Genomic DNA, 26,127 nt, shown 5'->3' with positions numbered 1-26,127 from the left:
AACATGAAGCAGCCTAGCAGGAGCAGCTGTGTGCTGTGCTCTCTTGCCATGCATTGTTAAGTACAGAACTCTTCAAAAATAGCACGCTTGCTGTAAACATACTTTGCAGCTACTAAGCATGCAGTCAGCCCCATACACTGGTGAGAGAACTACCCAGTTATCTCCAAATAGATTATACATCCACTTGCTCCAGTGTGTGCTGCAGCTGCTGCATATGCACACACTTCTTTCACCCATTAAATCCTCTGCAGACATACGAGATCCTATCCCTCAAGCTTGTCTCCATATATCCACACCTTCCAAAGAAACACCAAACAGGACACAGAGGTTTTCCAGTTCTGTCTTTGATTTCCATTTTCCTTCTAACAAGTACTTGCATTAAGACAGTGCTTCCATGAGACATCCTGAGACAATTTCATTGTGTGCCAATGCCAGAAGAGAGGTGGCAGTCCCCAGTCCCTTTCCCTTCCAGCCATCTTGCTCTCAGTCATCCTGCTGCTGACATTGAATGGGTTCTGGTGTGTGCAGCCATCCTTCATTATCCCCTTTGATCTACTAGCCTGGAAGAAAAATAGCAGAAAGGTGGATATTTTTCTCTGGAATATTGAGGTAAATCATCTAGCTAAATGACAAATACAAGGTAAAGGACCAGAGGAGCACCTGAGCAGCTGCAAATATAGCCAGGAGTCTGGGAAAAAGACTGAGAGACTTGTTTTCAAACTTTGGCAACAGTGGCTTACTAGTTCAGCTTAACTGTCTGAGAAATGATCATTTGACTTCCTTCTTTTACAGAACAGAGGCAAAACTTTGCCCCCTTTTTTTTTTTCATACCTGTGTCGTTTATAGCTTTGTCATTCAACCTGTGAAATGTGAGTAAGTGGATTCAGTTTTCACTACACCACTGCTTAAAATCATACTTTTTGGAAGGGTTATCAGGAACATTCTACATCATGCTTTTGCAGGAAATCACATCTTTTGCAAACTGTTTTGAAATTAAACAAAATTTTGAGAAGCTTACAATGACTGCTACAGAGAATATGTTGTCCATGATATCTTCTTTCTAACACTCTGGAAAATGAATAAATAGAGAAAAAAATACATTTTTTTCCAACTACATTGCATCTAGCTAGATTTGAGGTAGAAGAGCAGAAAATAAAATGTGCTAATAAAAATATCTGAGATATGATAGAAGACTTGAGTGCATTAACAAAGCAGTTTAAACCTTTGTCTGCCACCAGTGGTGGAGCACTAAATGTCAAAAGAACATCCTCATCTGCTTGACACCCACCCTCAGTGTTCATTCATTGATGGTATACTTTTAACATAGGTTATAACTGTACACATACAACAAAGAAGTGCCATGAAGTCCCCTGTCCACAGGGAAGAGAGAGAACAGGGAAGTCTGATTGATTAAAGCATTCTCAGCAGCTGAAAACACCACTGATGTGATTTGCTGTGAACCTTGAAAGAGTGGGAAAAACAACTGCACACACCATCTTTGGGTGTATTGTTCAGAATGAACATTCCTTTGATAAAGTAATTCTTGATGAAACATGCTAGCTTTCAGAAACCATACAATCAAAGTACACACGGTAAGCGTTGAAGAGTTGAAATATCAATGTTCCATAAATATGCTTGAATTAGAAGTTAGGACTGCCAATCTGGTTATGGCCTAAGTATATGTCTTTTAGACCAAATATGATGCATTTTAGGTTCTGAAGAGGAAAGAGAGTCTATCCTTTCTTAACAGAAGAAAGAGACAGAATACGTTGTCCTGATCCTTATTCCACAGGAGTCTCTCCAAAAACCTGAACTTCAATTGGAAAGCAGAAATCATTTGCTTATTGGTTTTGTACTTATACAAAACATGTTTATGCATGTCCAGTATGGGCAAATCCCTGTTATAATGAGGCCAATGGGTAGCATCTAGATCAAATTTGCTGCTGGGATGGTGGTGCTGACTTAGTGGCAGGGCACCAGAAATGAATCTGGCCATTCCTTCCTGTGAAAGTGTGCTAGCCAGTTGTTTCTGAAGCATGCAAGGTAATACGCCTTTGGACTGTACACAGCTAATCCTCTTTCTGCTTTGCTCTCTGTAACCTTCTTAGAATTACATGAAACGTATTCTCCATTTTGTGAGCCTGATCTGAAGCTTGTTGAAGTCAGAGGAAGAAGTCCAGATTTTTTTCAGTAGTTTTGGAGAAGACTATGTGAACAGCTGTTCTACTTCTGAGACCTGTAGTTGAAAGGTAAAGAAAATAAGCAGTATCAGACTGCATTGGACTCAGTGCTGTAGTAAAGGTATAAATGAAAGTAACATGAAACTTGTAAAACCAGACTGGATGTAGCACTGAAACATGCTGCAGAAAGCAGTCTAGTGCTAGCAGGGGAATAAATCAAATACTTAACAATTTCTTTTCCATAGCTTTTACTTTTCCACATATTCTGTAATGTAACAGTACTTTTTTTTTTTCCCCTAGGGAAACAGTTGCCAGACAGCAGCACTAGAATGAGAATATATACAGTGTTTGCTTTTATCTTATTTTACAAAAGAAGTATGAATACCTAGTGTTATTCCAAGTATAAAATTACAGGTGTCAAATCAGTTGGTGATGTAAGTGCTTTGCCAGAAAAGTAATCCAATAAAAATAACTATATCCTGTCAAAGCTAAGCAGTTAGTATTGTTATTACAGTTCCTTACTTGCATAGTTCTGCAGTGTAAGATTGTACAGAGCGTGTAAGACCAGCAAGGAACTTGCCTGGAATTGCCCAGAATATAGAAAGATAGGAGGATGGAAACCAGGTGAAACTAAGGGTCCAGTGTCAGAATCTAGTTGGTTTGTGTTGCATTGGTTTGAACTATAAATGCTATTAAGCAAAAAGTATTGAGCCTCTCACTGATTGTTACCCAAAGATTGCATAGAATTAAAGCAAAGGGTGCTTTATGCTTTATTGTGGCTAAGTATACGGGCAGCTCTCTGTCCTAAGAAGTGTACTGTTTAAATAGGAGAAAAATACTTACCTGGAAAGGTGAAAGAATTTTTGCATCTATACATTACAGGTGAGGGTGCAAAACAGAGCTTAAGATGATTTGACAGGGTTAGGGAGCTGCTGTGCCAGCTGTGGCAGATACTGTTGCTGTCATATACTTTAAAAAACAAGGGCATACTTACAGGGCTGACTAAGTCTTCAAGAAGCAGCTTTCTGTGCACTTGATCTAAGGCAGGAGGTACAAGACCATGCGACAGCCCAGTGCAAAATGGGTTTTTGTTATATTAATTTTTCCTCAACAGAGCATGAAGAGCCACACACTTTGTGCAGCTGCTGGAAATCTAGTTAATACTTTTATTGTCCACTCCACAAAAGCTAAGTTTGAAGCAAATCTATTTAGTAGATTATTTCCTGAAAGAAGGCAAAAGAAACACTGCATTTAATGCTTTTTCCAGTTTTCTGGAGTTTCAGTGAAGCCTGGACAGAGACAGCCCAGACTGCTAAATTGGGGACATGCTGCTTCTGTCAGTGTAGATGTTAAGAAGCTTATTAAAGGACACAGCAGCTGATAAATGAATCTTTAATCCCTGGCAAATCCCTTAAGTTTATAATTAGTGTAAAGCAGTTAATGTAGAAAAGAAATTTTTACTCATCATTTCATGTGTGTTTCCAGGTCAGATATAGTCACTTTCCTGGTGATTATCAGAATTCATTTTACTTGTAATTTTCAGAGTGAATGTTGGCTGCCTTAACAAAAACATTTCCCAAATCCCAGCTCTTTTCCTCTGTTTCTTACAAAACATGGGCAGAATGTGTCCGTTGTCCCCACTGGTATTTTAAGTCAGTGGCAAATGGAGTGTGGCAGGTGGCAGAGCACACTGCTAGCAGAAGTCCAGATCCTGAGGCTGAAAGGCTGTGGTGCTATTAAAGTGTTAGAAACTGCAGGGACATGTGCACTACAGCTTGAATGTTCTGACTGAGATATGAGAAAGGGTTAACAGTCACATGTTGATTTACCATAAAATTTAATGTATTCGTTCATTTTTGCTTTGCAAACTGCATGCTCACTCTGAATGGAAGCATCTTGTCCTGAAGTAAAGCTTTTTTAGGTTCTTTTTTCATAGAAGACTCATTCCTACTACCTTGTGGAAAGAATGGTACCGAAAAGGTCAGAACAGATTACGTAGGAAAAATTCTTTGGGGTTTTTATTTTTTCAGTTTCTGAAGAAAAGCACTCTGGTAGGTCTGTATGTCAGTAGATCAAAGGGTCACATAGTATACCTCAGCCCACTGCAGGGTGGTCTGTTTATTCAGTAGTTAGCTCTAGCCTACGGACATAGCCTTTCACTCTAAAACAAGCACTCTGGCAGTGTTTGCTCCCCTGCAAATACTCATTCTGCTGCAGATCTTTCCCAGCTCAGCTGCATCTGATTCTTTTTGCAAGTGCAGAAGCTGTTCACCTTTGTAGTTATGAGAGTTAATTACAGCTCACTTTGGTCCTTTTTCTGCACAGCCAAAAGCTTTAATGTTCTTTTCATGGGACAGAGTGGAAAGACCAGTGTGTGTTCAGGAGCTGCTCCTCATGCAATATATGACTCAGAGCTGCCAAGAAGTGCAGCTTCTGCAGCTGCATAGGTCACTGTGTGGCCAGGCTGCTGAGCACAGTGCATCTGGTGCTGGGGCTCAGCTCCAGGATTGGTGAGACTGCGGAGTCTGCACCACTTGGGAACTGGTGGCAAAGTGTGGTTTGGGGCTGGAGAGACAGACTACTGAACTTGAAGCTGGATACCCCAGGCGGGTACCATCTGGCTGGAGAAGCTCATGCAGCTTCTGTCTGTTTGGCTTGGCTCTCAATGCTAGACTGGGCTCCGAACTTCCAGGGTGGCTGTGGCAGCACCAGAAGAGCACAGATTATAGTTTGGCTTTCATATCAGGCCAAGAAAACTAAATTTATCTCCCAGGCCAAAAGAGCTGTCCTCACCAAAGCAGATTTTCATATAAAGTGTTCTTTAGAGGTTGTGGCAGCAGTAGCAGGGAGATCAGCAGAGACCATGCATACTTATACCATCTCAAATCTCTGGGGCCTTTTACTTGAATTACGTTTTTTTTTTTCAGCTAAATAAACTGTAGAAGGCAAACAGCTTCTCACTGCGCTAATATATTCTCAAGTGCTCTTGTTTCCATGGGTGGAGGGGCAGTAATGCAGTCTCAGAACAGAATTCTTATGTGTCCCAGTTACAGATGTACTTCTCAAGCTGCTGACAGCTTGATTTGTGAAAGAACAAAACAGCAAAACAAAACTCAACCCACAGGCTGTGCAAGAGAGAAAAACAGACTTGCTGTACTACAGAGGAAGTGTCAAACAGAGATAACATTTCAAAGGAGGAAAACTTTTAGTCCTCATGTATATGATAAAAAACCTTTCACAAGAGTAAGTCACATAACTGTAACTATCTTTAAGCGTTAGAAGTTTCTTGTTTAATACCTGTGGGATAAGTGTGTAGCTAGCTGGAGACCAGTTTTAACCTTAGGCCATTGAAATCGATTGACCTGTGGTTTGTTATGGAGCTAGCTGTCGTTGCTTTTTTTTTTTTTTCCCTGCTTTGAAATAAGGAATATCTGCTAAACCTCTACCCACTTCCCCCAGAATTTAAAAATGTCACATGACTGACTGTACTGGGCCTGTTCTACTTAGCTGTCTCGTTTTGCAAGGCAGCCAGATATTGAGAGGAAAATGTTGCTTAATTAAGCAGCTGTCAGACATAGAAACTCACCATGATGCTTTTATATGAGTCTGGTGGATACTGAGAGGATATTAAATGCATGTGTCATTCCGGAGTTGTTTCTTTCCAGTTTGAGACTAAACAGCAGTTGCAGAAAGAGAAGGCTGAACTGGGGTGTACTACTATTCAACAAACGATTTTATTTCTAAAACAATGTATCATGGCTGTGCACTACAAGGGTCATGAGTCATGAAGCCAGTCAAGTACTGAAGGGAGATGTGTCTTGATTTGCAGCTTATGAAAACAAGAGTTTGCTAATAAATGCGTTCTTCAGAATTACAGCCCAGCACATTCTTAAAAGTAGACTTCTTAGCTTCGTCTTGAACAGTAGCCTCCTCTGACTATGGCACAATGCTTTTATGATAGATGAGACAGCTTCCTCTTGGCCACTTGGTTACGTAATCATTAAATGGAGAAAAAGAATCAGGATGATCCAGCCTAAAAGGGTTCTGCCAATGACAGAACAAACTTCTTTAAGCTTACTCTCTAGATAGTCTGAGCCATCAGTGCTCAAATTCGTTTATTCCCTTCTTCCTCCTTCCCTCTTTCTCTAAGCTGTATTACAAAGCAGTGCTGTGACTGGAAGCTGGGTATGTGTTACAGGGAAGAGGGTCTGAGCTGTATGTTCCTCTCCCTGACTCCTCTCCTACCTTAGTGCTGGAAAATCCTGTTTTAAATCCAACCTTGAGAGGAAAAATTATTCCCTGGTTCTGAAATGGAATGAGTCTAACACACTTACTGCCAAGTCTGTTTTTTGACAAGAGGTCCTGAGGCCTGAAAGGACAGATCCTTTTGCAAAGAGGTATTGAGTTTGCATGGTAAATAGTGGGCATGCACAGTACCCAAGCTGTACATGGCCACTCAAATGGTTGTGTTTTAAACTGCGTAGTACTGGTGAGCAAGTGTATTTTGTCAAAGATTAAGAAAGACACAGAGGAATTGATTTGCCAGAAATACTGAGAGATGTGTGGCTTGGTTTGGCTTTTCCTGAAGTCAGCCAAATATACAGCTGTGGGGATGTATTTCTAGAGTCTGCTGAGGCCAGGAATCTACCTTCACCAGTTTAATTCCTTATCAGAACATGTCAGAAATATTTTCTTAGCATGTCTGTATATGTATGCCTATTTGTGTATATACGTGTGTGTGTAATCAGTTAACAGCAAGTACTGACTACATGCACCAGGGATAAAATGGACTGTAAAATTTCATTGTAATCTGCACAAACATCAATCTAGCTTCAAAAAGAATCCTCATGTTTATGAAAGATAGATGATGGTGAAGCCTCTGTATGAGGGAAAAATTAATTTCTCAACTGGTACACTAATTTGAAGTCAGAATTTTCTGCTACCTCATTTGCTCTCTTTTAAATTGAAGATTCCAGTTTTCTACTTCATAAGAATTTATTAGAACAGCACATAGGTTGAGCAACGATGCATAGGCGATGGTTGATGAAATGCCTTAACATTTATTCCAAATTCAGATGAGGATTTCTCCCCTTCACAGAAGAGAGCTATTTGTGTGCATGGTGAGAGGCTGCAGAGTGAATGGTAGCCACTATTGCTGCTGATTTGCTCTTCCATGAGAACTGCAGAGCAACAACAGCACCAGAGGCAGCATCAGAGAGGCAGATATGCAGATGAAAGAATACAAATTTGATTATAGCATTTGTTATGCTGGATTTGGTTTGGGCAGTTGCATTTACTTTGAGCAATATCCAGAGCCTGCTGAAGCCAGTGGGAGTTTTGCATCACCTTGGAGGCAGGATGTTGCTCACTGCTTAAATTAGACACATCTTCACAGGAGCAAATGGGAGCAAACACACAGGTTTTGAATTGAAGAAGCCAGTAAGCAGCTACATGCATTTACTTTGTTACACAGGTAAAAGATGAGACAGCAAAACCCAGCTGCTAGACCTTCAACACATTTCTGTAATACCCATGTTGGAGTCAGAGCTTACTCTTCTACTTTATTTATGACCCTGGCTGCCCGAATGGGTGCATCTGAAGCTCAGACACCTTATGCCCTTATTGTAAATTATTTAACTTGAAAAACTGCACAGGCTGTCAGATCTTTGCAGTGGACATACCAGACTCTGTAGTGCTTTTCTGTGTGTATATGTTTTTTTTTTTTATGTGAAAAGGCTGTTGAATTTTATGTATAAACACTGCTCTCTGTCTCTTTTCCCTCCTCTTTTTGTCATAGGCTGTGGATTGGCATTGAATATTCAGGAAAAGCTCCCCAAGGAGATTAGTGACGTGGACAGATTTTAAACAGGGCCTTAATGCATGGACATGAAAGAACAAATGTTCTAGTGGGAATACTAATGCAAATGCCTTGCTTTGGGGTCAAAATACAATAAACAGCTGGTTGTATGCTAAAGATGCTTTTAAAATCAATACAGAAACGAACTTATAAAATGTTTTTGTGTAGATAAACTGGTGTTGTAGCATAAGAGAGCAAAATAATGTCACTGACCCCCTTTGTTATAAAGTATACAGCATTCTCAAGTACTAAGTGCCAGTGTCAGAGAGCAGAGCACTGGTCTGTTAATCCCTTTCTGTAGGGCTCAGAGTTCCAGATCCTGCTGAAGTTGACACCACGTAGGAGCTATCAGTTTTCTTCCCAGAAAGGTGTGGGAACTAAGCCCTGGCAGGTTGAAGAATTAGAGTTCAATGAGAATGAACTGCTGTTATCATCAGTTGCTCAGAGGACACAGGTCTGCAAAGAAGCCTGTTGCTATTTTCAATAAATCTACATTAAAATAAATCCTGTGAAGTTATTTTGTAAAAAAGCATTAATAGTACTTAAATTTGGGCTAGCTACTCAGCAACTAAGCTGACATGGAAGAACAGAACTGGACTCTCACTCTATGAACTGGTAGCCTAGCTGGGTCACCAGCTGAAATCAACTTATGTTATCTTAACACAGAGATTTCAAAGCTACAGTGTGTCTTTAATCACTGCACAGTTGATATTTATCATTACATGATGTGCATAGTAAAGGAAGGCTTTGACATATTCATAATAAATGTAATGAAAAAATATTTCAAGTTGATCCTGTTTCCACCAGCTGCTGAAATAAATATGTTGCTCCACCACTGCTATTGCCTTTTGGGACCATAACCCTGGCTCCATGTCACTGCTGTGCCTTAATCTCTGAAATGGAAACAAGTACCGTTTGCAGTATAGAGGAGCAATAGCTTCCATGCAGCACATCATTAAGACCACATTTCATTACCTGGTCACTTTGTCAGACACTTTGCTCATAATGCCACAGTCCCACATTACAATAATCCCTAAAAACAGCTGCTACTGGGTTGAGATCCTATGCTTTAGATGCTGCATGTTTGTGGCTGCTGCAAGCATTTGCCAGCTTTAAGCTCCACAAAATCCATGTTCCTTACACTCTGTTTTAGTCTGGGGCAAAAGGATGAGTCTTCAGCAAGGAGCCTCACTGCAGCGTAACTTTCCATTGCTTCCTGCCTTCTACATCATCCCCATATCTCTTTTTTTGACTCCTTGTTTTCTACCAATTCAGACTTTTCAATGTCAGAACCCTTGCCTGATCTGCTGCTCCTAACTGTGGTTTTAAACCATCCCTTAGAGACATCTTCTCCAAATTTGCTACTTAGAAGACAGTCATCAGTTTCTGCTCTGCAGCTGTAGGGCATGGTCAGAGCTGCAGCTGCTGCTCACTGGAGATGTAATTTTGGATTCTTTCAGAAATGAGATGGCCTCACTAACCTTAGCCTTGCTCACAGGAATGCCTGTGGTTTAACCACACTCAATAGTTTGTGGATTGGATTTTGAAGAAAACAATTCTCTTTGAGTGCACAACAGCTGTTGAGACATGGCAAGACTGCAAGATGTCTGCATTCATACGTAGCTGTTAAATCTAATCTGGCAGAAAGATGGGTCAGACTCCTCTCAGCAGGGTGACACTTACTGGAAAGGATAGTTGTGAGCACCTGGGATGGTTCCACTGCTGTTAGTGAGGGCCCCTTTTGTGCTCCTGCTCTCCTCAACCCCACAGACATCCCTTAAGCTGAATATCATAACCTCTCTTTACTTTTCTCATGCTGTTTTACAGAGAAGTTCAGAGAAAAGGAAATGCCAAGAACAGGGAGTATTTTGCTTCTTTGGTCAGACATACTTTCACATAGAGCAAGAGTAGGATGGGCAGCAGTTTGTCCATTCTGTATGCAGTATGAACTTGCTTCTGATGCACTTCTCCCCCAGAATCCCAGATATGTCTTGTATAAACAGGGATTTAAATGGGAGGGGGGCACGCACAAACACGATAAGAGGGACAGGGGTAGTGAAATAAGACACTTTCCAGTCTTAAATTATTGCACATGTATCCAGCAGGTGGCACCGAAGGCCCGAGACTGTCCGCATCTCCTCTACCTTGGTCCAGGCACTGCTTCTCAGCTGGATACTGCTTTCTTAGCTCAGGACAGGGTAAGCCAGAGCCCAAACCTTCCCTCTAAGCCTGCGAGGAGGTGACTGATAGTCATAGATGTAATAGCATCCTAACAAGGTGAATGAGGAATTGTGTCTTGGGAAGACCAAAAGCTTTAAGCACTGGGGTCTTTATATCCTCATGACAAAATTTGTCTTGCCATTAATGTGGAGAAAAACCTTTCTGAATATATCATTCCCTTTGTTTTTTTCTTTCTTATTTTTTTAAGAGGATGACTTCCAGTGGGTGCTACTGCAGATATGCTAGTAAAGAGTACTTTGTGATGTATTTATGGGTGCTAATTGCTGAGTTATTTCACACACTGGGAAAGCAAAAAGCCACCTGGCATGCATCTCTCAGGAAATACCTACTAAATAGTAAAAGAAGTTACATCACATTATCTTCTCCTTTGGAGGGAATTCTTGAAGGATTTTGGCCCTGAAGCCTGAAGCTTTCAGCAGCGGTGACTGCAGGAGTGGCCTCGTGAAAGCTTGGTACTGAGGAGCTCTCAGCTTCATGCCCCTGGGAGGTGAAACCATTTCACTGCAAAGGGAAGTGGATAACATTTTCAAGTACATTTGAAGAGCCAGACAAGTTAGACTTTTCTGCAGGAGAGAGTCTAACTTTTACATTTCATTTATTGAGATGGAAGAAAGCTTTCTTAATTTAGGCAATGCTTTTCCATCTTCAGACACCACATAGATCTGTGCTGGGTTTTTTGGGGTATCCTACTCTCTGTGTTGCTTAGTCTGTTCCCATTTTCCCTTCCTAGCATTATTGCTCTTGGTTACAAAAGCCCTCCTTTTTCCTCTTTTATTCACCCCATCTCATCTCAGCAGGAGCGAAATACAGACTCCCATGCCTTCCATGTTGCACCAGCCACTGCCAAGGGCAGGAGAAGACAGGCAGCATCCCATGCAGCTGCTACCTGACAGAGGGAGTTGGCTGCTGCCAACCCTCAGCCTCCAGCTGCTGCCCTCTACTCCCTCTTTGGCAGCCACTCACTCATGAGCATTGGCAGGAAGCAGGAGATGCACTTGAGTGAAAGCAACAGGCTGTCTGCAGATCGTGTTGATCTTTTTTTTTTTTTTTTTGTAGGAAAAAAAAAACAACAAGCAAACATATAAAATAACTCTCAAAGCTCTCTTCTGTGTTGGTTCTCATGTGCTATCAGTTTACATGCAGTGGTGCTGAAAAGTAGGCAGGAATAAACTCCTGATAGTAGGGCACAGTGTGTTTACAGTATGCCTGTAATTTAACAAAGTGCTGAAAGGACCCTAGTTCTGTATGGATGTGCACTGAGTGGCTAAAAGTAACTGATTGTCAACAAAAATAAACTTTTATATTTTGAAAAGGTTTTGCCATGAAGGAAAAAATATGTATGTTGAAAATAAAGATTAGATGAGAAATTGTTAAGACTTGTGCAGGTGACCTTATGCTGGAACAGTCTGCCCTTTCCCATGTGCTTGTCTCCTGTTGATAACACTTGGTGTTATGCATAAGCAAGAAGGCAGAACATGCAATTGGACAAGAGAGCTGTCTATGGAGAGTTTTGACCTCACTGCAATCTCAGATGTTGCTGTTCCTTCTTGTTTCCGGTCATACATCCTTTGTTCCTTACATAATCTCTTTTCTAGACAATGTCAGAGGTTGGGCTTGGCCTCTCAAGGCTTTTTTTTTTTTTTTTTTTTTTTTGAGGGGGGGGAGGAAGGGTGTCCTGTTTTGGGTTTAAACCACTTCTGATAGATTCTCTATCACCAGCTCCCTGCAAGGCAGACTGCAAGTCAACTTCAGAACTGCTGATGAGGAACAAAATGGGAGCAAGTGAGCAATCAGTTGGAGGCTGACTTGAAAAAAAAAAAAGCCAGCTAATCAGAGCTGAGAGGAAGAGACAACACTCTGTGCAGAAACACCAGAAGGAAGGCCCTCCAAATCCCATACGCTGCCTGTAAATAGCTATAATTAACCCCAGCATATTCACTTAATTAAAATTGAATTAATATCTGTTGTCCTTGACAACTGTTTTAGAGTCAAGAAAACATAGTGGAAACTGTTTTTCTGTAGACAGCAGTAACATTCAAGAACAAAAACAACAGAGGCATAAGAGACTCCTCTCAGTCTCCCAGATGTACCTTTGCTATAACAGAACTAAAATTGGTCACTAAATTGCTGGCAAAAGAAGGGAGGATGTCAGACTGCAAGTCCTGATGTCCTGCACAGTGACAGGCCATGTTACACTTCCAGGCATCGCACTACAAATGCAGCACCCACCCACCTGGGTTGTTTAAAGGTGTGTGAGAGAGAAACAGTAAGAAAATGAGTACTGATGGTTTTTATTTGGCCTCACCAACTGGTAGCTGCTATACATCACTATGCTTAGTTTTGATGTTCTGCCTTAGTGGAGTGAGTTCAGCAGAGGTACCACTCCTGAATGTTGTGGGCCCCATCAAAGTAGTTATTGCTTTAAAATGGTGTGACTGTACCAACAGCTTGGCAAATTTCTGTTTTGCTCCATGGGCAGGTTTCCTAGCCGCTCATGCTGCCGGTGGTAATTAGTGTTTGAGCTCTCTTCTGGAACAAATCAGTCGGTTTCTCCCAGGGGAAAGCCAAGTGTAGTGAACTGTGTAGTTCACTCCAGGGATTTCTCCGAACAGACTAAATAGATGTGGAAGACACCAAATAGGTTTCCATACAACCAGAATGGTGCTTCGACATAATCATAGGTTAGGCTGTAGCATTATTTGTGCCCTGTCCCCATCCTTTTTCTAGAGCACACAATAATTTTATTTTGACATGGTATTGACCCAGCACTGTTCTGCTGGCCTCCTGCGTATACCCATTATTATTTTACATACTTTGAACTGAAAAATAGCAACAAGTCTGTGCACAAAAAATAGCAAGTTTTAGCCACAGGGTTGAAAGAGGAAATCTGAGCTGAGCACTATACAGCACGGCTGCAGCCAGTCTGTTCAGTAGAGCTAAACATAACAGTGTGGTCATGAGCTCTGCAAAACTGGTATGTGGGCTGGAGTCTACAGTACAGATCTGGTAAGAATGGTCTGCTATTCCTCATTTAACAGGACCATACAGACTGAACAAGCAAGATTCATGGAGTGTCGAAACCAGATCTGTTAACTAACAGAACTGTTAGTTAAAACATGTGGAGAGAGGAGATGGGACACCAACACTATCAGCACCACCATCTTCTCTCTACTCCTCTGGGTTAGGCATGTTCTTGATATGCCTGGTGGATCAGGCCTTTCTGATAATGAAGTGACATGCTGTTTCTCAATCCTAGAAAGGCAGGCACCAAGCTGTTTAGTGCTATGAAGTCAGAAGTGCTTCTGAGCACTCCTAGAAGCAGAACTGGAAGTTCCTGATGAACGTCAGTATTAGAAAAGCTCTGCATCACCATCAGAAGTCTCTGCAGCCCCAAAGTTCAGCATGTAACTACAAGTTTAGAACCATCACTGGCCCTGTTGTATGGGCACACAGGAAACAAGACTCAGGCCTACCAGACTGTGATTTATATCTCCTGCTGATTTTATGCCTCCAGTCATGGTGAACACTGAAAGATGATGGTGGACAGAATGAGCACTCTACCCTTGTGGGAAAAGAAGTGCCTCTGGTGCTCGGCAGAGTTGCTCATGCTGTACCCAGTCTGCCAGCAGCAAGGTCAGAAAGGTGGAAATCAAAATGGATAACCATTGCTGTTGCAATGGTTCTGTCAGCTTCAGGTTGAGGCATCGGATATGGCAATGTTGAGTAATAGCAGCACTTAATCTGCTGCTGCTGCTACCTATTATGAAACGAGCTTGATCTGTTTGTAATTCTAGATAGATTTCAGTGGAATTGAAGAAGTCTGGAATAGATGCTAAGAATTACTGCAGTCTTCATCCCAAAATGAGACTCAAAATGAGCACAGTAACTGTCCAGCAGTTATTGCAACTGCTGTCTAAGTTTGCATGCATCTAAACATTTTTTTCTCTCTCTTTTCTGCCTAGTTAAAGATTTTTACTGAATTTTTGGGAATGTACTTCCACCACCTCTCCAAAATTCACTAGCCTCTCTGACTTTTACAAAAAGAAAAGCAGAAAAAAAAAAAAAAAAAAGTAAGGCAACTCTCTGTTAAGTTTTGAATTTAACATTAGGAACAACAAATATATATCCAAGCAACCTTTGCTCTGCTGTTAGTCATCTGTACCAACCTGCAATTAAAACACTCAGCATTTATTCTCATCTCTTTCTGAAATTACATTTTCCACTTCCTAGGCCCTGGCCTCAGGCAGTGGATTTTTTAAGCAATCATGCCTTGATAATTAATGTTTAAAGATGAATGTTTCAACTTTCAACACAGTGCGTCGCTAAGTAAACATCTAGCAATCCCTTGTAGTGAAAAGGAGTATGAAAATGTGTATGGCTTTTACTGGAAGCTGTAAATTTTGCAGACATTATCCTCAGAGCTCCCAGCTGCAATATGTTTGATTACTGCTCCCCCTACATTTGTGGATGTGATTAATGCCACACTTAAAAAAAAAAAAAGAAAAAAAAGAAAATAAATACCACATCCAGTCTGTCAGTTCTCTGTGCCACTGACTCATCACCCCCACAGGCTTGCTGGGAAGTATTAGCTCATATGAAGAGGGAGGAGTCAAGAAAAGATCAGTAGTAGTAACGTGATCAATGCTGCTTTGGATTTTTACAAAAGGACAAGGGGACAAGGGAGGAGAGGAAGGGGTAAAAAGGTTGGGCATGGGGTGGAAAGTATGCTCAGAAATTCTTATTCTATTTCATGTCATTTTGTTTTTCCCAAATCCACCTATTCAGCTTCCAGCCTCTTACTAATCCAATTGGTATTACCTGTGATAGCAACCGTTCCTTCAGTGGGGCTTCTGGATGTGACGTGTACTCCTCAGTAGCACTACCCAAAGTAGTCCTTGTGGAATTTTTAGCACTTTAGAAATTAAGTAACTTTTACAACATAAATCTGTTTCAGCTGAAAACTGATTTTCAGCTGATTTCCTACTTGTAGGAAAACTTGCAACTTTGGCATTTTAAAAAAAGGGAATGTGTGGCCTGGATTGACAGTGCCTACTTACTTCAGGCAACTGAGTTGGGCATTGTGATCCTGATTTAGATCTTTTGGTAGACACACCTATGCCTAACATTTCCCAATCAGTTGGCATGAGGCAGCTGCCTATTCATCTAAGATTTCCATCAAAGTACTCACATGATCCCACAAGTGGTTTCAGTAAAAAAGGTTGGGAGGGAATATCGCTGTGTGACCATGGGATCTGGATATGCCAGGGACCTCCTATTGCATCAACTAGTTCTGATATGCTCCCTTCCAATCTGATCTCCACCTCTTCTCCTACAACTGTTTTGTGTACACACTGAAGCCTTTCCTGGTCCAGCAGAGGTCAGTGATTAAATTCTGTAGAATTTCTTCGAACAAATCAATTGGAACAGGAGCAGAATACTTAGGATTGATTGATTTGCCTTCCCCCCCCTCCCCCCCTTTTTTTCCCCCCTCTTTTTCTTTTCTTCTCTACATCCCAGAAAAGAGAAGGAAGTTCCCAACCCAACACTTTACTCGCAGGTCAGCAAACCAAGTTCAGAGCAGATGCTCTGGGCTTTAATATTCTTTGATGTTCTTTCTGGTCAAAATAAATGAAAACCCAAATAGCTCCTGGAAAACCTCCACATGTCTGATTCTACAATTAAGTATGAAAATGGAACCTCTCATTTTGAAGTGAAGTTTGGGCTCTTAAGATTAGTAAGAGAAACATTCAGCACTAGTCATACTCCTTTGGGTAACAGACATGTTTCTGCCTGCACTCTCTTCTAAGCATTCATTATGAGTGTGTGTTAGTGACTTCCTAAACAGCAATCCCAGATGAATAATAAATGAAATATTGCCCTCTGCTTTAATAATTTCCTATTCTTTTAGCATTTCTTATAAATCATCAACAGTATGCTGATATACTAACTGAATACCCAGATGTGGCTATTTTATTATCCATTGCTTTAGCTATCTGCTCTGTTTACTGACCCTAAAGAGACTTTATAGATTAGAGATGGTGAATTAGACTTTACTGTTGTAGTGCAGTGCTTTTTAATTTTTTTCTTTTCTTTTCTTTTTTTTAATTTATAACTCCCTCCTCCCTCCCTACTTAGAAGTCTTCCAGGAAAGTTGTAGGCCTATCTGTGCCAAATTTAAGCTGCACAGAATAGCTTGCTTTTTTCATCTGTTTTTCACGGACCCCTTAACAAACAGAAACCCAGGGAGCACTTCTGCAGGATACAGGGTACTTCAGTTACCCTTTTTTTTAAACATGACACAGATTGTTAAGCATTTTGCTGAGCTGAATTGTTATTGAGTCCCATGGCATGGAAAATGCTTAAGGACTAAAAGCAGTGTGTTTTTAAAGAAATGCTTAGTCCTAAACAGATAATGCTAATAGAGTGTAATAGAGACTCCATTGCAGTCAATTAAAAGATTTTGTTTGACCTCAGTGGGCTCTCAGATAGGCCAAGAACATATGCTTGCCATTGGTAACAGCACTTAATTTGAGTTTCCCTTCTTAGACTGTGAAGTAGTATTCCTTCTCTTGTTTATACAGAAAGACTGGAAGTACTCAAGGAGATCATGTGGAACCATGTGTTGAGAATAGTGGAGCTACTTTTCAGTAGATGATATCTCCCAACTCTACATTCAGCCATTTAGGTTTAGTCCAAATAAGCATCCTCAACAAGCTTTTCAGCTGATTCACTATAACACACCACATCAGTCAATTGCTCACACTGCCTTGCTGGAATGAGGGACTCTAAGAGAACCCACATAAACAAACAGAAAACAGCCAGCTCACATGCTGTCTGAGCTTGTATACTTAGCCCTTCCAAGCATACACATCTAACGTTGGAAGTGTCTACATATAGATTTTTTTTTTTTTTTTTTTTTTTTTTGTAGGCTGCATTCACAGATTGTTCCAAATCTTGTCCCCAAGCTTAACATACTTCGTTCTTTAATTGCCTGTAAACTTGAATCATGCAGCCTCCCAGCAGCTTCAGTGGCTCTGGTACATATTCTCTAGAGGACATTTAGAAGGACAAATGCCTGTTGACTTACAAGGCCATTTCATAAGGACTGAACTTATAAAGAGGAAAGCAAAGAGACAGAACAATTTGGTCAGGGACACACTTGCCCAAGGATCAGGGATGAAGGTATAGTTTAAGCATCTGCCTTTCTACTTGCTCCAAGCATGTTGAATTTACTGTCCTTTTTTGCTTTTTCTTTTACTGTTTTTCCTCCTTACGTCTTCACTTATTAGAATTAAAATGACCAATGTAATTTATGCTCCAAATTCCTTTTCTCATTTGAAACCAGCAATAAAGGCTGTAGGCTTTTCTGAAGGACTTCTCTCTAAAGGTGCCATGCAGTTTTCTCTCTAGGAGCATGGGATGGGGCACTAAAAACACTCCAGTAGTGACTCTTCTGCTGTGTAACATTTCCTTAAAATACCAGTGATTGTGCTTCCAGAGAAAAGAACAACAAACATTGAAAGAGAAATGCGAAGGACATTATGAAAGACTAAGGCAAGAAAAAGGATCTGCTCACAAATGTTTCTCAGGGAAGGTGATGTAATATGCACTGTGGAAAATACTAGTAGTTGACATAACTTACTGTTTTTCTAAGCATCTGTGGCTGTCAGCAGACCAGAAGAAACAAAACATACAGCTGGGAATACAGCTGATCAGATTTTTTTTTTTTTATCCAAAAGAAATACAGTAGATATAAAATTTGTTTTCAAAAGATGTCATTGAAGTTCAATGGAATAGTGTCCTATTAATAAAGACTAATGACCAACGGATGAAAATCTCACTTCTGTTGGAGAATCTGTGGTGACAGTGTATCATTACATTTTACATACAAGGATTACTCAAGAAGGTGATGTTGAAATGCCATAGTATACAACTATGTTAAAAGCTCACAGTTAAGTAATGTTCAACAAACTTTTTAACAGCTATCTTGAAAATGACCTGGCTTTATGTTAACCGATTCTCTGCTTAAACCCGGATTCTTACAGAAGCGAGACTTTAAAGACTGTTCTTGTTGTGTGCACTGTGCACTTATACATATATAAAATCTGGGAACCTTCTTTCCTATTATAACCAGATCTGACAGAGAGGTACAGATTCTTTGAGTTATTGAAGGAATTAAGAATTTTATGGGAGCAGGTGGCTGGATAACAAAGAGAGTCTTGATCTGCTCTGTAAAGGAGAGCCTACAGGGAAATGTGCTCTCAATTGTCCCTGAGGAATCTGAGAAGCCCAAATCTGAAAGACTCCTGGCTTTCTTGTTCCACTTCTCACAGAACTTACTAGTTTAAAGATCTTGACTGCAGCATGAAATGTTTTATCTTTAAAAATGGTATATCTACTGTGTTCCTCCTGCTACATGTACAGAGCAAACATCCTGCATGCATGGAGACTGGTAAATATGAAGTGACACTAGAAGAATTAATGTATCTATTTTCAGGCTACTTCAAAAAAATTGGATGAACTGCCAAACAAGAGGTCATGGTATATGAGCTAAGATAGATTGTTCTTTGTTGCCACAGAAGAATTGTTATACAGGAGAAGTGTCTATTATGAAAACTATGTTTGATTGTGGGACTTAAATCCTGGGTATATTACCTGCTTTTCACAAGTATTGCTATCACTGTTTAGACAACCTATAGAGTAGTTGTGGTTTCATGCATAAGAATGTGTGATTACTTTCATACTTTTTTTGTGAATGAGTGTGGAAAAAGCTGCAGGAGATCCCTAATGGGTTTGACAAGACTAATGTCATCTCAAAACACTTTGTTTTATTGTAAATTTATTATAAAGAAAACACAGGCAGTTGGACTGACAGTACTAGATCTTGTTGTGGAGTAAGAAGGCAAGTGGATGCTAGACCCTTAAGAACTGACTAAATATTCTTCCTGTCCCTTTATTAAATACCCAGCCATTTGCATTTTCTTCCAGGTGGAGTCTGAATAAGAACCACCATGATAAGCTTTTAGCTGGACTGGGACTACCAAGTGATAGGAAACAAAAACTAGTTGTTATGCAGAATGTTGTACAGGTCAAAAAAACTCTGCTTCCTCAGCTGCCTGAAAATTTAGCTTTAAGGCATTGAGCTTCTATGTGAGTATGGCAAGTTAGGCCTCAGATATCTGCATCCAGTGCACAACTGAGCTTAAAATAATTAGTTATATCCTATCATACAATTATTTTATATAAAACAAGGGGAGAAATCTGTAGAGCACAATGCTGTACAGCCAACCCTTATATAGCCAGATCTCTCTCTGTTGCAGTAGAAGTACAGTAAATGAGGTCTTCTTAGAACACTCCAACGCTGCATTGATGTTGGGTTGTATTTCAAGAATTCCCTCAGTTGCAGCAGTTCCGAGTCCAGAAAACAACAGCGGATCACTGGAAAAGCCCTGCCCACAACCCAAAACTGTCTCGCTTCTTCGAGATGACAGAAAGTTTCTTTTAGCAACTTCAGTTTACTTCCTACACTAGAAAGTACAGAAACACCTAAGTTGGGCAGTTACTGAACAGTGAGTCTCTTTTTTTGACAAAGAAAGAAAAGGATCAGAAAGAAATATTATGTATCAAAGTGAAAATTCTCTGTCCCTGGAGATGTAGTAATGTTTCAAAAACTTCACCTGTAGTTTTCCTTGGAATTTACTAGACTCCCTGTAAGAGAAAGTTTCCCACAACTAAAATCCTGGTGGATGTAGTCTTAGGGGAGGAAGGGCAGTGAAAGCAACTGCTTCCATTTTGCAGAGAGATGGAAATCAGCCAGTTGTTCCAGTTGGCCTTTAGGCCAAGATTTGATAAAACTTCTTTGCTGTTCCCACCAAATCCTTTTTGGTGTCAGACTTACATACATAGCCCTTTCCCACTCCTGCATAATCTTGATGCATACTACTGCTTCTTTTTATGAAAGTCCATTTGTGGCTTGAAAAGCCCATACCAGAAACAAAGCTTTTTAAAATCCCTCGTGGTTTTTTTATGTTTCATTTTCTTTTAGGTTCTGAGTAGAGTTGTTAGAAGTCTGACAAGCTCTGATCTGAATTTCTTCCCCTCCACGTTGCTAAGCCAGGTGGCATTTTTAGGTTTAAATTGTATAACAGAAAGTACATTAACCATCACAGCTGAGAAAAATAGTAAACTATGGGAATACAGTATTACGTGCTGCAAACAATCCAACTCTTTATGTTAAAAAGCAACATTGTTTTATTGTTTGTTTTGTTTTGTTTAGTGCATGATGAGTCCATCAAAAAGCTACATGAGACCTATTTTCTAGGTGATGGAATGTATGCCTGCCTAGTTTGCTTCCTACTAGGTTATTAACACTTACTGCATCTGTAACTGCTGGTTATTGAAGGAAAGGCTTAGCTTTCTACCAGAACTCTGGGACTAATTAAAACATTCCTATTAATGTTTAATGAGCAAGTTGTTACTTTCACCAGTAAATTGCCTTAGACTCTTAGTCCTGTAAATCATGAATTGCACATAACTGAATTGTAGTTAACAAGCTGATTTAAGGAAGAAAGGCAGTCTGGGGAGCACAGATTGTTGCAGATGTTAGAAATTATTGGTTGTTTTCTTCTTACTTTCCCCACTAGGACTGGGTATTATATATGGCAACTAGTATTCATCTCTCAACAAGATAACCAGACCTTGTAAGGCCAGTTCTTTCTTCCAGTAAGATCTTTGCATCATAAAAAGACACAGACAAAACATCCCCAGTGGAAAATCCTATGCTTGTAGGAACTTCCAAGCCAGAATCTAGCACCAATTGCTTGCCTAGCTGCTGGGTGAAGGAGAATGGCCTTTTAGAAAGGAGTGCCCAACTCAAATGAAGAATAAATAAGACACTTGAGGATGTATCACAATGTAGAGGACACAAAAAGATGATGTTTTTTCTGTGCCAGCCTTGGGCAGAGGAGTGGATCTGGTAAGTTTTAGCTCTGTATAACTATCAGCCAATTTTGCTCTCTTATCGTTTGTATATTCACAGAGTAAGCAGTCCCATCCTATCTTCTCTGATAGCTATACCTCATTTAAAGTGATTGGATGTATACTGAAGAAATGGAGTGTGGATCCTTGTTACTAATGTTACAAATGTCAAAAAAGTTGGATTAGGCCATTTCACAACCTCAGCAAAGTCATTATGCTGTGTAAAACTCAAGAAAAGAATGAATCTTGCCATCTTATTCAATTCCATGCAAATACAGCATTACATTTAAAAGCAATGCAAAACCAGAGCAAAATGGTAAACTCGTGCCCTAAATTTGGTAGAGATTTTTTTAGCTGAATTTCCATCTAAGTACCCTGAATACTGCAGCACTAAATCACCTTTTCCTGTGGTATAAGGTGTAGTCCAGGTTTTATTCTGTTTTGTTCTGTTTTCACAGAAAGAATTTTATATATATATATATATATGTATATATTTGTAAACAGACTGCAGACCACATGGACCACATGGTTAACTTCTGGGAAGAAAACTTTGAAGACCATGTATTTTATATATATTAAAAAACAACAATCCACTAGCTTCAGTTCTGAAGCTAAGTTTTTATGTCTATCAGCATTTTTTCTTCTTTACCCTTTTTCTGCATACTAGAAAACATGTGGCTTTAAGAGGTTAACATTAAAAAGAAATTCCCTGGGAAAATATTTTTTTCCCTTTTGAAAATTACTTGTCCTATATTTGTGAAATGAGTTAGTCACATAACATACCTTTCACAACCTCAAAAGACTTGGATTATGAGCTATACTTTCCCGTGTATAACAGGAGCTCCTCTGGATGTTCTTCTCAAGGGAAGACTATCCATTCTTCTTTGTACATGCATCACTATCACTCTACAGTTTCTGATTGTGTTTTATTTGGATGTAATCATAAAACACTCACAAATAAGTCCAAGGAATAAAACTAAGCATACCAAAGCATTTTATAAGTGAGCACTATTTGCATTACTCTCCAGATTAAAGCGTTTCTTATGATATGGAAAGATTCCAGGTATGTGGTGTTCAACAGGGAAAGGTGACAGAATGACATTTTAGGACGTGTGTGGGGAAGGGAGGAAAAGCAGCAGGGAAAGAAACATCCATTTGATTTTGAGTCACTCTACAGAAGTAAGTCAACTGAACAATAGCTACAAAATTCATCCTTTGTTTTAGCATTCTACTTTATGGGACTGTTCAGCCTGGAGGAAAGAAGGCTCAGGAGGAAACATAGAATCCTAGAATGGTTTGAGTTGGAAGGGACTTTTAAGATCATCTGGGTCCAACTCTCTTGCTATAGGCAGGGTCACCTCCCTCTAGACCAGGTTGCTCAAAGCCCCATCCAGCCCGGCCTTACATGCTTCCTGGGAGGGGGAATAACAACCTCTCTGGGCAACCTATCAATCAATATAAATACCTGAAGGGAGGGTGTGAAAAAGATGGATCCAGGCTGTTTTCAGTGGTGCCTAGTGCCAAGACAAGAGTTGGTGGTCACAAACCAGAACACAGGAGGTTTCCTCTGAATGCTAGGCAGCACTTCTGTGCAGTGTGGGTGACGAGCTCTGGCACACATCGTAGAGTCTCCTCCTTGGAAATCTTCAAAACCTGCCTGGACGTGGGCCTGGGCACCCATCTGTGGATGTCTCTGCTGGAATAGGGGTTGGAGCAGATGGACCCAGAGGTCCCTGCCAACCTCATCCATTCTTGGATTCTGCTTTGAACTCTGTCATGAGAATGTCAGGCACCTTCTCCCTTCAACTAGGAACAGAAAATTCTGAAAACATTAATGGTGCTCGAGCACCCAACAGCTCTGGAAGGGACCTCAGTGAATGAATGTATAGAATGTGAAGCAGGAAGTACAAATCTTGGTGAAATCAGGATCAGCAGCCTTGCATCTGACAGTAGGAAAAAAGCTTGCTGCGATTACATATTATGTTCATTTCAGCCACTCAGAGTAGTATTTTATTCTGTTTTAGGAAGACCTGTGACATAAATAATAACAGTACTTCAGGTATCACCTCTTGACTGCTGCACTGTGCCAATGGCACCGGAGGCACAGGAGAACTACTGTGAAAGAACTTGTCATGTAAAACCAAAGCAGACAAATTTGGATGTCTGAATTTTATGACGTTTAATTCCAGTGCATACTGCCAAGGTTATAGTGGTTTCTGGTGTTATAAACATGTTTTTCAGACTGACAAACCACATTAATCTCCTGCAGAGGATGAAGGTAAACACGCAAAGGAGAGTGCTTAGACCCAGGAGCTTTACAGTGTCATTCGCTGGTGCACCAAACTGCAGCACTGTGGGCATGGAAAAGAATCCCAGGCTTTGGGGCTGCACTGTGATCACACTGGATAAAAATAAATAAAATAGAAAAAAGGTTTGCACACCTTCTTGATATTGTAAAACTAACTTGTCTTCTTGAAGGCTGGCTCTCTGATATGCTAAGAAATAGCTAATGTGGACTTGGTGTAGTGGTGGGCAATAGCGCAAGTGGGCAGTTTGTTTTTCTTTCTTAAGTGCATTTAACAAAAGGACAGGATAGAGGATGTTGCAAATTTCATAAACATGAGGTCTGTAATGTTAAGTAGAGGTCAAGCAAAGGTACAGTGCTTTCAAACCATACCTGGCACCTTAGGGCAATAACGATAAACAAGATACAAAGGCATAATTGCAGCTTTAATGTGCAGTGGAAAGTTTCTCTCCGTCATACTAAAAACAATGTTTTGACAGGTTGCAATTTTTTGTACTCTGCAGTAGACAGCACTATGATGAAATAATAATGCCTTCACTTTTTGATGGTGCAGTTGAAAACTAAGAAGGAGATCATTTCACATCATGCTCTATTCTGTCTCCACTTAGAATAATACAAAGTGCTTGCATCTTGAACACTCCAAGTTGGGTCTGAGTTTTGCTGACAGAGACCTCAGAGAAGCACTGTTGGGGTTAACATATTACTCTGCCTAAGAACATGCAAGTGTATTGCGGAAAGGCACTATGCAAATAATGTTCACAGAATTTATAATTTCCTGTTGGAACAGCATAGAAAATAAGGTCATTGATTTAAACCAGAGAATACAAATGATTTCCTGCCCACAAAGCTTCCAAATACTTGGAGTTATTGATTTTTTTTCCCTCCCTGCTGCTAACCAAACACTCTGGTCCTTTCAAGGGCATCATCAGTTTCTTGACTAAGTAAACATAACCCACTAAGCTGAACATTTTAAGAATAATAGAAAATTATAGTGGCTATAATAACAAAACATTTACATTCTGAAATAAGAATAAAAACAAGAATAAAAAGGAAAGGAAAAATAATTTCTGAAATTAATTAGCTTTTATGTATATTCAAGTTTCTAGAATTTAAGTTTGCATCCAAAAAGACAGAGAAAGGAGCAAATTGAATGAAGACTGAAAAAACAAACTAGCAAATAACAACAACAAAAACAACAACAACAAAACCATTTTGCTAAAGAAGCCAAAAAGAGGAGAGTACAGGGTTGTGACTATTTGAAAATTCAAAACCCCAATTTAAAAAAAATAAATTACAAAATAGAGATGGAAATAGTAAAAAGATGTAGCAGCAGCATGGTAAAGGCATACGTTTACTTACTTATTTATCTATTTACTTGTTAGTAGCAGGAGGTCTGTGCTGTTGTCTGCATATTTTTTTTCAAGCCAGAGCTGAACACAGCTGATGCCTGGCTTTGAAACATGTCAGTCTGAAGATGACATGTACAGTATTAATAAATGTGGAACAATACTTGCTGTCAAGTTGGTTTCAAGGCAGAAGTTAACTGAAGAGGGTCTGACAACGTCAAAAAGCATTAGACCAGAGCCAGCAAATGCTTTATATGCTACAGCTGAACCCAAAAGATGAACTGATGCCCTATATCTGATTTTAAGGCATCTGTCTGCTCTGGAGAGCATGTGTTTGTCAGAAGAAGCAAGGAAATAAGTTGCTTTCCTCCTGTGCCTAAGAAGGTGAGAAGCAAGACAAGACAGAACAAATTGCTATGTGATGTAAATATAGAGAGACGCCTTGCAGGCAAAATAATCTTGAAAAGCAGGAGAGCATGCCAGGCAGCTATGATCAGAGGAATGAAGGTAGTCATCCCAGGCAAGGGGCCAGGGCCCCCATCAGGGAGATCTCCCAAGCTGGGACACCAAGAGCAGGCTCTCAGTGCAGACATGGTTGCTGGCTTCCCCTCGCAGAGGTCCTTACCATCCTTGACTGGAAAGCTATGTAAGAGTAGCAGTTAGAGAAGATCCAGTCAGAAGAGCCACTAGGCGGAAGTAAACAAGCAGATTATAAAGTGATGAAAAAGAAGGGTGTTGGCCTTCTATGGTGATTTGGGAGAAGGTGTGGCCCATTTCCTCCACCCCCTTACTCTCATGCCTGTTGACTGAAGAATACTATTAAAGCAGGTAGTCACAGATTATTAATGACCTGTTAACAGCTTTTTAGATTTTATAATAAATGCCAACTGTGGCTGCTATAATTATTCTGCTAGTCCTACAACACACCCTGTGCTAGGCTTCAAAATACATTTTTTTTCTGGAGCACGTTGTCATGCTTCATCACATGAGTGTATTGCAGCTGGGGAATTTCATGCCTAAGTAACATTACATCTTAGGCCATCAAAGCATTTTGCAGTCATTAAATGTCACCCTCTTCCAGTAAAGTAGGAACCAGGAAGTATGTAGCCACTTATTTTTGCAAGTGTGAATTGAGACACCCTGAAGTTTATGGTGTTTGCCACAGTGACACAGTGAGTCAGTCCCTGAGCAGCCTTATGCAACCAAGGAGTGCTGTCTTCT

The 26,127-nt window shown here is 40.2% G+C and overlaps 1 long non-coding RNA gene across 2 annotated transcripts; it reads right to left on the bottom strand.

The window, feature by feature from the left end:
- Positions 1-328: 328 nt before the first annotated feature.
- Positions 329-25,591, bottom strand: LOC107052508. 2 transcript variants are annotated; one of them, XR_001465017.3, is made up of 3 exons: positions 25,532-25,591; positions 24,920-25,282; positions 23,234-23,656 (listed from the first exon to the last, which is right to left on the bottom strand). It is a non-coding gene; the product is annotated as an uncharacterized LOC107052508 (long non-coding RNA). The 2 variants fall into 2 exon arrangements; XR_003073668.3 differs by lacking the exons at positions 23,234-23,656; positions 25,532-25,591 and adding an exon at positions 329-560 and having other exon boundaries at positions 24,920-25,245.
- Positions 25,592-26,127: the final 536 nt, after the last annotated feature.

The sequence above is a fragment of the Gallus gallus genome, chromosome 2, assembly GCF_016699485.2.
Source record: "Gallus gallus isolate bGalGal1 chromosome 2, bGalGal1.mat.broiler.GRCg7b, whole genome shotgun sequence".
NCBI classification, from domain to species: domain Eukaryota; kingdom Metazoa; phylum Chordata; class Aves; order Galliformes; family Phasianidae; genus Gallus; species Gallus gallus.
The sequence above is the reverse complement of the archived record's forward strand: the minus strand, read 5'-3'. Positions and strand labels throughout refer to the sequence as shown.